Source organism: Podarcis vaucheri (assembly GCF_965113315.1).
Source record: "Podarcis vaucheri genome assembly, chromosome: 1".
Classification (NCBI taxonomy): Eukaryota; Metazoa; Chordata; class Lepidosauria; order Squamata; family Lacertidae; genus Podarcis; species Podarcis vaucheri.
Window position 1 is genome coordinate 91,997,883 of NC_138759.1, and position 18,447 is coordinate 92,016,329.

Here is an 18,447-nt window from a genome sequence, read left to right on the forward strand (position 1 = left end):
TGGGTCATTAATCTACACCCCGACTCTTACACGGGAAGACACCCGAAGACACCAAAACCTGCATATATATATATATATATATATATATATACGCATGCTCTCACACATTCTTGCATGTTGGGTTTAAGAGGATATAATATGAGGAACAGTTTCAGGTTTGCTTCTCCTTGTCTTACAAACCAACCTAGTTCGTCCCTAGATCATTATGATTTGTACACAGCTCCTTGTACTTCTTCAGCATCATGGGTTGTTTTCAGACATCGAGAAATTTCCAGCTCCCAGTCATTGCTCTTTTGCTTTAAGCTGTAAGCAGAACAGCAGGTCTGCTTCCACACGTATGGAAACCAAGTAGCATTCTGCAATGCAAATGTTCCGGGTATATGTGTAACTAAACAAACACTGCTTTCCCCATTGTTTGTACTTGTTGCACATAATTCTTGTCCCTCAGCTGCCATTTAGCAGAAAGAAAATAAACAGATACAAAGGAAACGAAAGGGTTAAAAGTAGACGGCTGATTCCTGGAAAAGAGAGACAGGCTACAGACAAGGATTTGGGTTGAACCATTTATGCAGGCCACAGCCAGTTGGAATAGCTTTGTGATAGGCCATCTACACCTGGGCAAATCGGGTCCTCCCTTAAAGAGGGCACATATTGCAGTGAGACTTGGAAACTGACACCCCGTGTTGTGGGTGGGTACGATTGGTCAGCCACAACACCCGATTGGTAGGTCCCTTGTAGCTGGGTGCAATCTGGCCAATGGGACGCAGTCCAAACGGTTCAAAGGACCTATTCATGCCCATGCACGTGACCCAGAGCTCCCTCTTTCGGCGTGTGCATTCGGAACACCCGCCCACCTCTCCCTACTTTTAGGGTTGATGTTATGACCTTGCTATACAGCCGTGTGTCATCTGTCATTGGGACAGGAGCACAGTAGGAATTTTTCCCACTTGGTTGATTGGCTGTTGCCATTTGGGTTTCGCCTGTTGCGTAGCAAATTGTCTCAACTTGTAAGGTTGTGGATAGGCTCTGGTTCAGGTGATAGGGATGAGAGAACACTCTCGCCATCCCTATGGGAAGGGTATTCCATTAAAGGAATCCAGGGACTCAATGGTTTGTTCAACCCCTGAGAGGGGGTTGTGCCCGTGCCTGAGTCCATGGGGGCATTTGGGTGGCGGAGATAGCCTGTTCCCAGCTTTCCACTTATCCAGGTGTTCACCCTTGGCTGACTTGTGCTGGAACCCTGGGTCAGCGCTACCTGCATGGCAGGGAGCTAGTCGAACCAGAGCCTATGCAACCAGTCACTTTCTGTAATCAATAAAGTTGTGGCCTAAATTCTGCCAAAAAACAAAATAAAAATTTGAGTCAAATGTGAATTTATTGGGGGGGAGAGGTTTCTGGGTCTGAACACGCAAATACTATGCTTGTTCCATTGTGTTAAAAATGTATTCCTGTCATGGACTGGCTGGATGTAGAGCAGTAGTGGGAGGCAGCAGCTGGGGAACCCCCAGCGCTCAGAGTCAGGGGACTGGTGGTAGGATGGTGATGAGTGATCAGAGGGAGAAGGAGGAAAACACTGAATAGCCCCGCCCCCTGAGGAGAGTAAATGTGGATTGTTATGGAGCCTTTGTGAATACAGCTGTACAGTGGTACCTTGGGTTACAGATGCTTCAGATTACAGACGCTTCATGTTGCAGACTCCGCTAACCCAGATATAGTACCTCGGGTTAAGAACTTTGCTTCAGAATGAGAACAAAAATTGTGCAGTGGCGGCACAGCGGCAGTGGGAGGCCCCATTAGCTAAAGTGGTGCTTCAGGTTAAGAACAGTTTCAGGTTAAGAACAGAATTAAGTTCTTAACCCGAGGTACCACTGTATATATGAAGGCTCCATCACTCTTTATGCAGATTCCAGGGGATGGAGGTACTTGACATGGCCCAGCTCTCATGTGGAACAAAAATGGAGCTCTTAACGCTTGAAGAGAGCTTGTGATATAAAGCAAAGCTGTTGCATAAACTAAATTCAAGTTTCACCGATATCATTAAACTACACTTCCAGGGACACATGCTTCAAGTTGCAAATACGGGGCAATGAATTATATAGTAAATCTGAGGGTCAAAGATCTACTTGAATTTCAGACCATCTTGAAAAACTTTGATTTGGTTTGTGGATTTGATGTGTGATATTTATTTTTTGCTGTTTTATTTGCATGCTCCTGCTGCTGAAAAGCAGCATCAAGTGGTGATCATCTTGTGTGAATGTGCCATCATAGAGCTAACACCACAGGTGGAAATTCCACACGTCTTTATGTCGTCTCAAACATGGCACTCTCCAGTGGAGACAGTTCACATAGTCAGCTGTCTTGAGACCTCAAGTGAAGTGAAATCGAGCGATGAATATTCATGTGTGAACTTAGTCACAGCCCTTAGTGATGCAGCTGAAGAGAACTTGAAGAAGAGATTTGAAAGCAGAAGATACAGCCACTGTGGGAATTTTACCCAGGGCACTGTGCTCTTAAGTGTGCTGCTTAACAGCAGGAGAAAAGAGCAGCTAACACACACCCATGTAAGCAATTTTCAAAAGCATTCCCTCCCTTCTAAATAAAATGTCTCCCACCATGTGAAAAGCACAGTTAGGAATAATTGCTAGACTTTTAAAAAAGAAAAAGAGGAAGAAAAGGAAACCGTTTTTAACTTACCTGAGCACAAATAAAGAATGTGAAATATTTCTTTGCCAGCAGAGAACACTTGTTTTTATTTCCCAGCCTTCATTCTCTCATAAAATGCCCAAATGGGAGTTTATGAAGCTTTCCAAAAAATTTCTCACCCTTGGGTTGAAAACAAGCATGAGAAATTTCAGTCCAGAGGGTAATTATTTTACAAAGAGTTCAAACCAGGGAAATGTAATGGGGGTGCTTCATCAACCATAACTATAGCTGTATTGCTGTAATGCCCTGCGCACGGCAGCAAGAGTGGAGAATCACTCCTGTTTGTCATGGAGATAGCTTTTATGGAGGGTCTGAAGAGAAGGTACCATGGAGAGGGCCAAGGGAGGCAACACTGAAAAGATACTCCTGGGTGCTGTCTAAACTGGTCACTTGCGCATAGTTTAAAAGGAAGATATGGAGCTGCATATACATTTGCATAAGCCAATCTATTTTCATCAATGCAAATTAAGAAATAATTGCTCTCATTTAAATATAAATGTATCTTACTATGCTGGGAAGGCCTGTGGTCAGGTCACCAGTGTGCCTGCTCAATCAGCTTCCAGGTACCCATGGTGGATAGGCAATTTCAAGGCTTCTGGTCTCGTTCCTGAAGTTTCTTTATCCTTAAATGAGACTTAGACCAGGAAGCCCTTCACACAGAGGAAGCCTTGAGATAAAAGACTGTCAATTAGAGGACTATCTTTTGTAAGCATGGCTGCTGTAGCCCTGCCTTGGAGCATATGCAGTTGGACTCTACATAGCATCGTGTATTTTCCATTTGTAGTCCTGCAGTCAACTGGATTGCTTGAGGATGTGGAATTAAAGCATGCTGGAGTTAAACCATGTCCTTCTTTCTGGTATCAACTGACTTTGACATTTAAAGGAGTGTCACGCTGCTTTAAGAAACATGGCTTCCCTCAAAGAATCCTGGGAACTGTAGTTTGTTAAGAGTGCTGAGGGTTGTTAAGAGACTCCCGTTCCCCTCAAAAAGCTTACAATTCTCCATGTTTCCTGTGAAAGGGAAGTAATTGTTTAGGAAGTAATTGTTAGCTTTCTGAGGGGACCAGGGCTCTTAGCCCGGATCCAGCCAGATATCATCAATTTACAAAAAGCTACAGTAAAAGGAAGGCAGAGGTAGTTTTAGCTGTCATTTCTAGCATATCACAAAAAGAATCTGTTGGAGCTAGGGAGGGTAACCTGTGGCCATCTAGATTACTTTTTCCTTTGGGCTTCCTTCAGTCCCATCTGACTTGGTCTGATAAGGGCTGTTGTCCAACAACATCTGGAAGGATGCAGGTTCCCTATCCCTGCAAAGAGCTTAATGTGACTGATGGCAGCCTCACTGCATAGACCAGTTGCTGTGGAAGCATCATATGCTAGCTGAAAGATGCAAAATAAATTCCCCACAACAAAATCCTTATATTGACGTCTAGCAACAATGAAGTAACAATTATGTAGTTCAATTGTTTTCCTTATTATAACAACAACACCACTTCCAGTAATTTAGGAACAATTTGAAGGAGCCAGTGGCTTTCACCTTGACTTCTGTTTTCCCTCCCCCTCACTAAAACTGGTAAATTATACATGTGGGGAGGGTGGAAATTGCCAGATTATCCCCAAGCCATTACAAATTGAAGTGGAATTCAGAGAAGGCAGGGTGGTCTCAGGTCATAATGACTTGGAACATTTCTGAACAGAAGGAGTTCATTTCTGTACTCCTGTCCCAAATGAACTTCTCTGTTTCTACCATAGAACTAAGCTGCATTTTTTTTTGTGTGTGCTAGATAACTCCAGATCCTATGCCTTTTCCAGACCTTGCACAATGCCTCAGGGGACTTTAAGTTTGGCCAGAATAGGCCATGCTGGTAACAAGCCGTGAACACGGAGGGTCAATGCAGTGTCACTACAGAGTCTTTTTGTTTCATAGAGTTGCTGTTTTTTACATACAAGGTATCACACAGTCTCTATTATGGGTTGCTGATGTGTGTTGAAAGTGGTGCAAATGTGGGAGGGAGCAGTCTTTCTCTCCACAGGATTGCCAAAGTGCTCTGCTGTCTAATGAGCCGATGTCTCTAATATTAATGTGACAAATCTGAAATGTTTTGCATCCTTTCTAGTCTGATATTCCTCTGCTTTTGTCTCCAGTTCTACAAGCAGAAATAATTTGAGGGGAAATGGATGCTTTAGATGCCGTCCAACATAGATGAGAGTTAAGGAGATCAAACACAATTCTCTCAGTAAGTGTGTATTTCTGATTCAATTTGCCACTCCACTTTAAATTGCCTCCTGTGATACATGTGTTTGCCTGCCTCTAATGAGATATTATAGTTCTGCCACAAACTTTGTTCTCTGCGTTTATTTAAGGTGTCATTTATAATACAACACAGATCTGCTGGTATGCAAACAACTTGGATGCTTAGAAGGAGAGTATAGCAACATCTCCCTTCTACAGGATCTAGCTCCAGAGAACTAGCACTGATAGAAGCTGAAAATAAAAACAGAAGGTGAAAATTACAATGAATTTAGCAGCTCAGCATGAAGCAATGATAAACAAAGAGGCTTTTTTTACAAAGTAAATGGACTGTGTTTTACACAAATGATTTTAATTCCAACTACCAGATCCAGGTGCTCTCAGGAAACTGATGTTCTAGATCCATTTTAATTGGGGTTAAGTTCCTGTTTTGGCACAGAAACTGCTTTGGTCACCCTGTATGATGACCTCTGTTGGGAGAGAGAGAGGGGAAATATGTCCCTGTTATTTTTTCTTGACGACTCAATGGCTTTCAATACCATCAGTTGTGGTATTCTTCTGCAGCTGCTGTCCCAATTGGGGATGGGTGGCACCACTTTGCAGTGGTTCCAGTCATTCTTGGATGATCATTTCCAGAGAGTGATGCTTGGGGAGTGCACTTAGGCCCTGTGGGATCTTCAAATGAGGTTCCTCAAGGTTCAGTTTTATCCCCCATGTTTAACATCTACATGAAACTACATGAAACTGGTAGGAGGTGTCATCTGGAATTTTGGAGTATGTTCTCAGCAATATTCTGATGACACCCAGCTGTAATTCTCCTTTACATCTGCAGGTGTAGCAGTAGATGTGCTGGACTATTTTCTTGACTTAGTAATGGACTGGATGAGAGCCAATAAACAGAAGCTCAATCCAGATAAGGCTGAGGCACTGTAAGTGGGTGGTGCCCTAGACTGGAAGGCTAGGAGGTTGCCTGCTCTTGAAGGGGTTACACTCGCTCTGAAGAAGAGGGTATACAGCTTGGGGGTCCATGTAGATCCATTACTGTCACTTGGGGCTCAGGTGGCCTCAGTGGTACAGAAAGTTTTCCATGAGCTTTGGCTGGTGGTCCAGCTGCACCTCTATCTGGAGAGGGGTAGCCTAGCTTCTGTCACCTCTGCTCTCATAACCTCTATGTTGGATTACTGCAACACATTATATGTGGGGCTATCTCTGAATATGGTTCAGGAACTTCATGTGATGCAGAATTTAGTGGTCAGGTTGCTCACTGAGGCAAGATGGTTTGAGCATATAACTGGCCTGACTGCACTAGCTACCAATTTGCTTCCAGGCCCAATTCAAATGACTGGTTTTAACCTATACATTCTTAAATGGCTCAGGACCACAATACCTCAATGACCACCTCTCCCCTTATGAACCAACCTAGACCTTGCAATCATCACCCGAGGCTCTGTTTTGTGTGCCTCCTCCACAAAAGGTCTGGTGGGTGGCAACATGAGAAGGGGCCTTTTCTGTGGTGGCTCACAGGTTGTGGAATGCTCTCCCCAGGGAAGCTCAACTGACACTGTCATTAGATATCTTTTGGTGCCAGATGAAAATGTTTCTCTTTAACTGAGCCTTTGGGAGAGTAACATTCTTTGTACTTTTAAATATGGCTTTGGGGTGTGGGGGTTATCGGGTTGTTTTTGTTCTTATACTTTTTGAACAGGTACTTTGTGTTCTCATTTTGTATTTTTATGTTGTGAATCACCCTGTGATCTTCAGATGAAGGATGGTATGCACATTTTAATAATACTAATAAATACTATACCTACTGGCACAGCACTGGGACAGATGTTGTTGCTTCTTCTCTCATCAGGAGAAAACAATAAACACAGCTCCCTCCAGAAATACAGGTATGCAAAAGTCCTAAGTGTAGAGAAATTTTTTCCCTTGTTTCTTGCACACTTTATTTAGCCTATATAAATAGGCTTTGCAGATCATTTATAAGCTGCCTTGCAGGGGAATTAAAACAAAAGTTAAAATTTTAATTTAGAATCACTTTTACAGCTACCACTGATGTAGATAAAAATTTATGGTCACACAGCTGTGGAGTTCTTAGATTTAATTAGAGGAACTGTTTCCTCACCATGCACAACTTTTGCATTAGCAGGGGCTATGCTGATTGGAAGCCATGTGCTTGAAATACTTTGTACTTGGTTTCCTGGTGTGTACTACTACTATAAAATGAATTTGTAATGCAAATATTTCTCTTTGACTTTCCATTTATCTGAAATCTAGATATTTTGATCCATCTAGATCAGGGTTGGGAGATCAGATGTTGCTGGGCTCCATTTCCCATTTCCACTGACCATGCTGGCTGGGGCTGATGGGAGCTGTAGCGTGACAACATCTGGAGGGCAACAGATTCCACACCAAGGATGTAGATTTCCCTCCACAAATTCCCCAGGGCTTTTTATTTTCTGTGTAAAATAATATAAACAAACAGGAGTGCAAACATTCCATTGGTTATCTGACCTTAGTTTAAATTCCTGCCCCTAACCAGCTAGTGGAGATTAGGCAGGTGAACAACACAGAAAACTCTTGTTTGTCCACCAGTTTATCTATTTACCCAATATTAATATCTGCTTTGACCATCAGCAGCTCTCTGGGGTCTCAAGCACGCCAAACATGTGCTGGATTTCCAAGGTATGGTTCCACCTCAGAATTATCAGAGGTACCACACCAGCCCTGATTAGATAATAATATGAATGCTTGAAAAATTGTCTTCCTAAGATAAGCTCCCCGTACCATGAATGCTTGAAAAATTGCCTTGCTAAGATAAGCTCCCCGTACCACCATGTTCTAAGTGCCATGAGTTGAATGGAAAGTTGTTACTCCATTTGACTGCTGTGCTTCAACATGGTATACACTGGTGGAGGAACGGGCGGCGGAGGGAGCGGACTGCCCCTGGCACCACTATTCCAGTAGGGTGACATTGTGACAGCCCCCCCAGACACACGTCGTGCATCCCCCCATGTGCCAGCCCCCACGCCCCCACAGGCAGTGCGTCACGCCCTCGCTGGTGGCACGCCATGCCCCTGGGATGTGTGCCATGCCCCGGGGGGGCGCCAGCCACGCTCCCCCCCCGGTAGCAGAGCATGCAGCTTCACCACTGATGGTATAGAGATGTGGGTGGCGCTGTGGTCTAAAGCACTGAGCCTCTTCGGCTTGCCAATCAGAAGGTCAGCAGTTTGAATCCACGCAATGGGGTGAGCTCCTGTTGCTCTGTTCCAGCTCCTGCCAACCTAGCAGTTCGAAAGCACGCCAGTGCAAGTAGTTAAATAGGTACTGCTGTGGCGGGAAGGTAAATGGCATTTCTGTGCACTCCAGCTTCCATCATAATGTTCCGTTGCACCAGAAGCAGTTTAATCATACTGGCCACATGACTCAGAAAGCTGGCTGCAGACAAACACCAGCTCCCTTAGCTTGAAGCAAGATGAGAACTGCACCCAGTAGTTGCCTTTGACTGGACTCAACCATCCAGGGGTCATTTACCTTTTTACCTTTTCAACATGGTGAAGGCAAAATCATTATATTGTATATTTCCTTCCAGAAAGTGTATGATAATGATGTTTTTATGATGATTTATAATGTACTGGGAGAAAGAGAAAGAACTGGTGGCAAATTTTACTGAATATGATCCAGACTGCAAAGTCCCATTGATTTCTAGAAGAAAATCAAACATGTGCATAAATATCTTCACTTTATTATATTTATCTATCCAATTGAAATGTGACTTAAAAGCGCTACCTTTTGATGGGGTCATTTCCTATAACTGTCATCATCACACCAAACCCTTAGTCACTATATTGCTTGGACAATTCACCGTGCATTTACTTTTATATCCTGGTCTCTGAAGTTTATTACTAATTTAAAATATTTATATTGCATGCTTTGAGTGAGAGATAATATGCTGCCCTTTACTTTAGTATCATGTTGTACAATATTATAAAAGGAATAAATTGAATTTAAATCAGCAAAATATAGGAATATCCTACAGATAAAAACATGAATAAAGGCACTGGAAGGCATTTTAAAATTATCTCATCAACATGTATTTTAAAATGACTAGCAATTAATCCTAGCCAAGCTCATTTCCCAAAAAATTATAGGCTTATAGCCAATTTTGCATCTCCAACAGCACAAAACACTTCCATTTACACAACAGGATTTCTCCTTCCCCTCCAGTCCCACCACCACCAATGTGTGCTCCCCAAATCTCCCTGGGAGAAGACGGGGGGAGCATGGGGCTTCAGTAGGGAGATGAGGAAAGAGAAGCCCTGTTGTGTGCCCTGAAGTCTATTTAAATGAATTTGGATTTCATTTTTTACATGCCATGCTGGAATATTCACAGCTTCCCTTATTATTAGTCTTTTGCCTGACTTACAAACATAGAATTCTTCCTGAAACTTAATCTAGTTCTTACAGCTCTTTCTTCTGTATCACAAGATGCTTTATTAACTTAGACATGGCAACAAATTGGCTCAAGGAGGATTATCTCAATACCTATTAATTGCAAAGGATTTACATCTCCATCCAGAGCTGTTCACGAGTTTGAATAAGAAGTCATGGCCTGGCCTGAGCCTGAAAAAAAAGAGAGAGAAAAGAATCCAGTTCAACACCAATAAAAAAAGAAAGTGTTTTAGGACATTGATCTCTACCTCAGTTGGTTCAGAAGTCCTGCTGGGCTGTGAAACTAAGGTAGGAGTAAATAACAGCAGTAGGTTTGTCAGGATACATAATATCTGTCCTGTGGTTGATTGTCCCAGCAGTACTAATAACATTTTCTGTTTGTTTGTTTGCTTGTTTGCTTGCTTGCTTGCTTGTTAAGTTTTTCACCTGATACTCCAGAAAGTAAAAATGGGGGATAAATTCACAGGGTGGTGGAGAGCTGTGCACCATCAGCTGTTGTGAGAATCCAGTATAGGCTTCAGGAAGATAAAAAAGCAGAGAAGAAGAGGAATAGAGTTTGAGAGAGAAATGGCCAGCGGCATACATTAATATGGTTAAAAATTCTGCTACCCCTAACTTGACCCTTACCCAGTGGTGGAGGAAGAGGGGGGCAGGGGGGCGGAGTGCCCTGGGTACCATCTTTGAGGGGATGACAAGAAGGCACCCCGTGGGGGGCTTGCCCCGCCACCATTGCACCGCCCCAGCCACGTGCGGAGGATCCTCTGCTCACGACTGCACCCTCCGCCGCCACCCTTACCAAAAATTAATGAGCTAGGCAAACAGTGTTGGGCTAGTCCAGTTTGTTTTGATGAATTTAGTGTCTGTAAGTTACTTTGGGTCATGTGAGGAAAATATATAATAATCATCGTCATCTCCATATGAAAATTTCCTCCTCTTCCTTCTTCAGCATTAGGCATTAGCATGCACGATACAATACCCTGGACCTACTTAGACTTGATAAGGAAAACAGTTAAGTTCTTACAACCAGCTAGAATAAGTAAGTAAGGAGGCAGGCAGGTTAAAGGCTGACTTAGGATGGTAGAGCAATGCCCCATTTGCCCTAATGGACCAGGGCTCCACCCTTTGAAAGTCAAGTGCAGGGAGGAGCCTCTAATGGAGCAAATGGAATATTATTTCCTAATGGAGGGCCCGATCTAAATGGAGACTCCAGCAACGAACAAAGAGTTAAAGTTATCTTCCTTCCATACCAGGGTTTCAATCTAGAGTGACTGCTCCATTCTGGCAATTTGTGAAAGAAATAAAGCTTCCACTCAAGGGAAGACTGCTTGATAAATGTCACATGAGCTTTGCCCCTTAGTCTGAATCAAGATTCTTATTTCCAAGAGTCCTATGATTACTTATCACTGTGTGCACTGTCAACTCATGTGTCAATATTTCTGTTTCATTATTTAAGAACTCTTATCCCACATTTTTGAGAGGGACGCGGGTGGCGCTTTGGGTTAAACTACAGAACCTAGGACTTGCCAGTCAGAAGGTTGGAGGTTCAAATCCCCATGACGGGGTGAGCTCCCGTTGCTCGGTCCCTGCTCCTGCCAACCTAGCAGTTCAAAAGCACCTCAAAGTGCAAGTAGATAAATAGGTCCCGCTCCAGCGGGAAGGTAAACGGGGTTTCCGTGCGCTGCTCTGGTTTGCCAGAAGCAGCTTAGTCATGCTGGCCACATGACCCGGAAGCTGTACACCAGCTCCCTCGGCCAATAAAGCGAGATGAGCAGCACAACCCTAGAGTCGGTCACGACTGGACCTAATGGTCAGGGGTCCCTTTACCTTTATCCCACATTTTTAGCCACCCCAAAAGTTTGAAATGTCCCCAAAGTCACATGCAATATAGTAATAGGTAAAGGTAAAGGTACCCCTTTATAGTAATAACCACACACTATTTAAGTATTAGAACAGATGCAAAATGACAGTAGCAACACACACAAAAAATAGACTTGTATTGAAATGTGCAAATAGGCTCTGAAAGTGAGCATGACCTATAAGAGAGGCCACCACTCTAGATGTTTAGCTAACACAGCCTGGAGCAAACCATTAAAAGGTGGCAGAATAACAGTAGGTAGACATTATGTGCAAAAGCAGAACGCATAAACGTGCAAAGCTAAATGCATTTTTACAACTATTAAGGTAACAAGCACCAGAGATGCCATCTCATCTTTCCTAATTAGATCTGAATGCAGTGAGGTGTAATATTTCCTCAAGTTTCTTTTTACCTTCTGTTTTTCACTAATATAATTATAAAAAAACCTCAAGAAAGCTTCACAGCAAAGCACTCCACTGACTGAGGACTGACATCTTTGCACGCACAGAAGCTCCAAAACAAAACAGAAACAAAAAGGCAGGGTTCCAGAGCCCTGCATGTAGCTTTATGAGATAATAGGATTCTGCAATGCAGTGCTATGCTTCCAGTCCACTGAACTGTAAAATCCACTTTAGAGTTTTATGTGACTTCAGTCCAATGAACAAAATAATCCACTCCAGAATTTATATCACTCTAGGCCAGTGAACGGCATAATCTAGACTTTGATTGGAAATTCTGGGTAGACTGTGAGTGTGTTGTGGGTAAATGGTTGTCAAGGTGTCTATTCGGTCAGAGAAAGGAGTTATCTTGTAGGCAGCTAACAAATGAAAGTTCAGGTTAGTGTTCAAAGGAGCTTATTTGCTCGTTGCAGCAGAGCAATATCCCTAGCTACTGAGACTGTCTCCTCTTTCTTTGTTTTTGATTCAGGTTTACGGGGAGCAACTTGGCAGCTCCTATTGTCTTTATTCTCCCCATTTTTAAGGGTTCTCAACAGCATTTGTTAGGAGACAGGGGGCTGAGCTAGATGAGCCCTGCATGGATTTTAAGATCTTAGATAGTTATCTAACAATGTTTATATACTGTTCAATGAAAAACAATGGTACAAATAATTCATTGGAATAGCAATTAAACAGTAAACATAATAAAAATAATCAAGTTACAGATGGGTAGCCGTGTTGGTCTGCCATAGTCAAAATAAAAAAATTCCTTCCTGTAGCACCTTAGTTGGTCTTTAAGGTGCTACAGGAAGGAATTTTTTTATTTTAAAAATAATCAAGTATAGGTAAAGTCAACATTTTATAGGGAAAAAAATGAATGCAATAAAAGTATATGTCTGGGTTGACTTGCCTAAACAAAACTGTTTTTAGCAGGCATCTAAAAATTAAGCTTAATGGGGGTGGGGCAGAAGGGCAGGAGATGCCAAATATCTGGGGCAGAGGCCCCTTGGGTCACCCCTTAACAATGTCCCTGGTGATTTGTGGGTAATATCTGTCAATAATTCATGTGGACACCTAGGACGGAAATGAGAATCCTCATTAACGAAGTAAGAAAACTAGTGTTTCCCACCTATGATGATTTAAGAATAACAGAGCAATCCTCAAGTTAAATAAATGTAAATTACCCCATTCTAAATTCTAGCCAAGAGTGGGGCTACTGCTGGCTGAGATGGCCCAAGCCTGGCAGAGGGGAAAGAAGCCTTGAAGAGTTTGACTTGTACCACGCTTTTTGCTGGCCTAAATTCCACCAGGTTGCTTAGCAACAGGGCTGAGCTGAAAGAGGTTTTTAGCTGGTGTTGAGTCTCTCATTGCCTTACCCCATCTCCAGACCCCACTTTTTCATATTTACACCTGTGTAAATTCCACCAACTTAAGTTCTGCCAGGTGAGCCCCAGCTGAGCCAGCATAGCCGCAGCTCACCCTTAATTCTGGGAGTTCACTGGTATATCCCTGGGTGAGTCAGGATGCAGGAGTTACCATGGCCTATCTGCAACTGAGCCACAACTCAGCCAGGACGGCAAGTTCCACCTAGTCCAAACTTATTCATTCTGGCAGGATGCAAATGACACATTAGAAAAGCAGAAACTTGATTTTCATCACAAAGTTAACTCTAAAAGTACAAGAGTCAAGAGTACCTTTTAAATCTTCTGGATTACACACACTCATACTCATAATAGATTAGTACAGCTAGCTGAAGTTATCATCTACTTTAAAGTTTGTCTGTTATAAGCCCCCCATATCAAGCATACCACATACACAAAAATATATTAACCACAATCAAGATCACCCATGCAGAATTCAGAGGGTACCTATTTCTCATCTTATTTCCTGTATCTCCTGGAAATTTTAAAATAGTGTAAAAATGTCTCCCAGAGTTTATTGATCTTTTGCAGGGTAATAATAACTTAATAAAGTGGGATATTATTACACTGAAATGGATCAATAAACTCAGCAGAGATGCATTTGTTTCACTATATGTTTTTTTTCGGCAGGTATGCAGCATGGAAAAGAATTACAAGGCAGAATCTAGAAATGCTGCACTTTTCAACTCCAAATTATCTCAAATGTGGGGTGGGAGGACATCTTCCCAAAAAGTTTGACACTAGCCAGAGGGCCTTTTCTCCACTCTCCACTGTCCACAGAGGTTCAATTACTGAGACAAAATGTTGATTTGTTAGCAATTCACCATAATATGGAACACTTAGGGAAGAAAACGGAGGCAAATTGAAGACCACACTGGATTTCCTTAGGTTAGAGGTCATCTGAAAGCTAGAACTAAATTTTATGCAGTCATTTTTGTATTATTGGTTTTTTATTTTAAAAAAACTAATTTAGCACCTGTGTTTATAATCTCACAAAGGAGCCCTGGGCAAATTGAGACATGCCAGGAAAAGGCCACTGAATGAGGTTCCTACCTGAGTGAGGATTTGAACCTCTCTTACATCAAGGTCTGATGGTCAAACTTGCCATTATGATGGCAGCACATAGTTCCCAACTCCATTTCCTCTTATTATGACAACATAGGGAAGCATATGAGAGCCTAGGGGTGAGGTTTACAATCGGAGGTGTACATAATACCATCAGTAGTTCAGGACCTCAAAAGTCTATTTAGGCATTTTCACACATGTGATTCCAATTGTCTGAGAGGGGAGTGGATGTCCTTGGGCTCCACTTGTTTTGTTGAATCATTGTTGCCACACCTGTAATCCTCCATACAGTGGTACCTTGGTTTACAACCATAATCCATTCCGGAGGTCCGTTTGTAAACCAAAACAGGTTGTAACCCAAGGCGCGCTTTCGCCAGTGGAGCCTACCCCCCCAAATTGTTCGTAATCCCCCCAAAATGGGTTTTAATCCAAAAAAAAAGTTGCAAACCAGGACATGCACTTCTGGGTTTGACGTGTTTGTAATCCAAAATGTATGCAAACCAAGGTACCACTGTATATTGGAGCTGAACTAGATTATATTCATGGATATTGGAGCATGTATCATCACTCTGTGCATGAAAGACATTGTAGTCTCCCTGCATGGTTTGGAACTGTGATCTTCCAGGGTTTTAAATCAGGGAGCCTCTATGAGTAAGAACAAGGGACGCGGGTGGCGCTGTGGGTTAAACCACAGAGCCTAGGACTTGCTGATCAGAAGGTCGGCGGTTCGAATCCCCACGACGGGGTGAGCTCCCATTGCTCAGTCCCTGCTCCTGCCAACCTAGCAGTTCGAAAGCACGTCAAAGTGCAAGTAGATAAATAGGGAAGGTAAACGGCGTTTCCGTGCGCTGCTCTGGTTTGCCAGAAGTGGCTTAGTCATGCTGGCCACATGACCCAGAAGCTGTCTGCGGACAAACGCCAGCTCCCTTGGCCCATAGAGCGAGATGAGCGCCGCAACCCCAGAGTCGGTCACGACTGGAACTAATGGTCAGGGGTACCTTTACCTTTATGAGTAAGAACAACTTGCCATGCTAGAAGTTCAGCCCTCAGCATGTGACATGGCAGGGAGTAGTGTGTCTGTGCTCTCTTCCTTAAAAGATTGAAATGGTGTGTGGGGATGTCTGTATAGGACTCCATTGTTATGTAAACAAACACAAATACAAGGTTTTGACCCTAAATAGCTTACAAGAGAAGGAACAGTAGGAATGTGAGGATTTAGGCTTCTTATGTTGAAGCAACCTTGAAAGACAAATGGGAAGGTTTCTTCTTGGACAAAGCTTCCAGGAAAAAATGGATGTTTCAACAGTATATTTTCTGGTGTTGTTGGTGGTGATGATGGAGCACTCTCTTTCTTCCTCTCTCTTTTCCTCTCCACTCCTTCCACTTATACCTTGCACACAAAAACTAAACAAGGGAAATTGTACATCATGTTCAAACAGTCCATAAACATGCAGTTATTATTCTGGTCTGATTGCAGTTGCCTGCTTCTACCTTTGTTACCTTTGTTACGGGAAAATTGTTTTAGTTATATGATCAGTATCTTACACTTAACACTGCCTATTTATGGACATACACTATGACTAAATCACAGGAGGAGTCATGCAGTCATTAATAACATGCCCTTGACTTGAAATGTTAATAAGAAAACCGTATGAGGCTACTGATGTATTGCAATGGAAAATGGTTACAGGGAGGGAAATAATTTTCTTACTTCATTCTAGTAATCAGCTTATTCTTAAAGTGTTGCTCTGCATTATCAGCATCATTTAATATATGTAAAGAGTCTAAGGTGCAATAGCTCTTTGATAATCACTACAGTTTAAAAATCAATTGTAGAATAATAATGCCATTTGCCAGTCTTCTATTGTTGACTGTTGATTTTCAATATAATTGTATATTATATGTTCTATTTTAATAACAGACCACCCATGGAATATTGAATGAGAGCCATATACACGTAAAATATTTCTTTTGAGACTTCCCTAGATGACACAGCTAGAGTTTGGGCTATTAGGGAGGTGGTGACTGACAACAGCCAGAAAGGTGTGGCCAGATGGGATGGAAGTAGGCAGTGCCCTCTGCTCATGGCAGAGTCAAACTTGGGCTTAGCTAAGCAAGTTGGAGAATGTTGCAAGCTGGCTCCTGCTTTAGGCCCCTGTCCAAATTCCTGATCCATCATGCTGGGGAGGGGGGTAGAGGACTGAAACACCTCCACCAGCCCCCATCCATAGATAGTAACTATGAATTCTCCACCTATGCAGAGCTCCCCATTCTGCCTTCCAAAACTGCAGAAGGGCAGAAGTACTGCTGGTAGACCCTCCAAGTGTCCCTATTTTCCAGGGACAGTCCTGGATTTACAGAAGCCGTCCCAGTTTCTGACTTGATCCTGGAATGTCCCACTTTTCCTTAGGATGTCCCTATTTTCATTGGAGAAATGTTGGAGGGTATGGAGCTATGCAACCTCTGAGGCAAGGAAATAAATAACTATACAACCTTTAGAAGACATCTGAAGGAGGCCCTGTATAGGGAAGTTTTATTATGTTTTTATATATGTTGGAAGCTGCCCAGAGTGGCTGGGGCAACCCAGTCAGAAGGGCAGGGTGTAAATAATATAATTATGACTATTATGGAGTAGGGTGTTCCTATTTTCATCAGAGAAATGTTGGAGGGTATGAGCTGGTGGAATTCCTAGCAGCAGTAGCCCATGGGAAAACTTCAAACTGCATCCCGAGCCACCCCCTTTTCTGATCCTGGCCTGATTCCTATGCCAGCTCCGAACTAACACAGCATGGTGCACCATTTCCCCAGTCCTCACCCCTTTCCACCTAGGTTGATGTGAGTGGCAGTGCTGTAGATACGCCGTGGCTGCTCTGATCTGTCACACCTTGCTGCTGCCTGTCCGGGTTTATGATTGTCTTGTTAGCCACTTTCCACATAGTATGCAGTATTCATTGCAGCTCTTTGTTATACATTAAGAAAGTTGTGGTTCTAGGTAAGCCAGCACATGCACAGTAAATTGTGCAAGGGGAATTTTTGTCATCAGTCACTCCATTAATAATAATATTTACTTTTCAGGTGTGGGCACATCACTTTCATAAAGTTAAAATTCCCATAATTCTTGTTGGCATCCGTCTGTCTCGAGAGACACCTCCAGGGGTAGCATCAACCCACTGTGTTAGCAGCACTGAAGTGATCTCTCCAGGGCACAAGCCTCAGCAGTGTCTATAAAGGTTCTGGGCTGCCCAGACAACAGACCTCTTGGCTGATGTGCCCCCAAAGCAGAGCAATGCGTTTGGCACTAGCTTGGCTGCAGGAGTTGCCAAAAGGGTGGTGATCCAACTGTCTTAGGAATCCCACTCCGGATTTGTGTAGGGTTTCCTCCTTAGCCTTTTCTTCTCCCAAATGTGTTCCACAAGGAAGCAGAGGTTTAGGATCAGAGGTTTCCTTCTCCTATATGGGCTACCTTTCCAGGTTGATGAGCCCCATCTGCCCCTCACTTCCCTCTATAGCACATATAGAAACTGCCTTCTTGACCATTGGGCCCACTATTCATCTCATCTGCACAACACACTGGAGCCTGTCTTTGCATGCAGGGGGAGTTCCTACCTCACCAAGGGTTTGAGACACATCACCTGGTTTATGTGGCCAGTCAAAGCCTTTCCCGGGGTGTGGCCACTGTCACATGCTGACAGCTTCTAGGAGCCACAGGTTAGAGTTGAATGCAGAGTAGGAACCAAAAGTGTACAAACTAGCCCAGAAGGAGGACAACGTGCCCCTCACCAGAGGCACTACCCCTCCCCTTATACCCCATTTAGATATATTCTATGCTTACTATGAATTTGTGACTATGGGCTTGCAAAAAGAAGAGACATGAAGCATTCTGAGACTGCAATCCTATACCAACTTACATGGGACTAGGCCCCCTTGAACTCAATGGGATTGATTTTTTAATAGACGTGCATAGGTCTGTTAATATATGCATGCCCTCATGGCCTTCCCACATTGCCTACACTCCTATCTCCATGCTCATTCCCCCAAAACCTCTTTCTTGCTGCCAATGTTTTTTAAAGAAAGGGACTTGACACCTGTTTCTCCTGGGCCGTGTCCAGAAAGTGGTGGGGGGATGAGTGTTCAGACCCCTGAGCTCTCATTTGTGGGGTGCCTCAGGGTTCCGTCCTCTCCCCCATGCTTTTTAATATCTATATGAAGCCACTGGGAGAGATCATCAGGGGGTTTGGGCTGGGTGTTCATCAGTATGAAGAT

At 43.2% G+C, this 18,447-nt stretch overlaps 1 long non-coding RNA gene across 1 annotated transcript; it reads left to right on the forward strand.

The window, feature by feature from the left end:
- The first annotated feature begins 243 nt into the window (after positions 1 to 243).
- On the forward strand, positions 244 to 4,918 carry LOC309539979. Its single transcript, XR_014223033.1, has 3 exons — positions 244 to 376; positions 2,229 to 2,561; positions 4,849 to 4,918. It is a non-coding gene; the product is annotated as an uncharacterized lncRNA (long non-coding RNA).
- Positions 4,919 to 18,447: the final 13,529 nt, after the last annotated feature.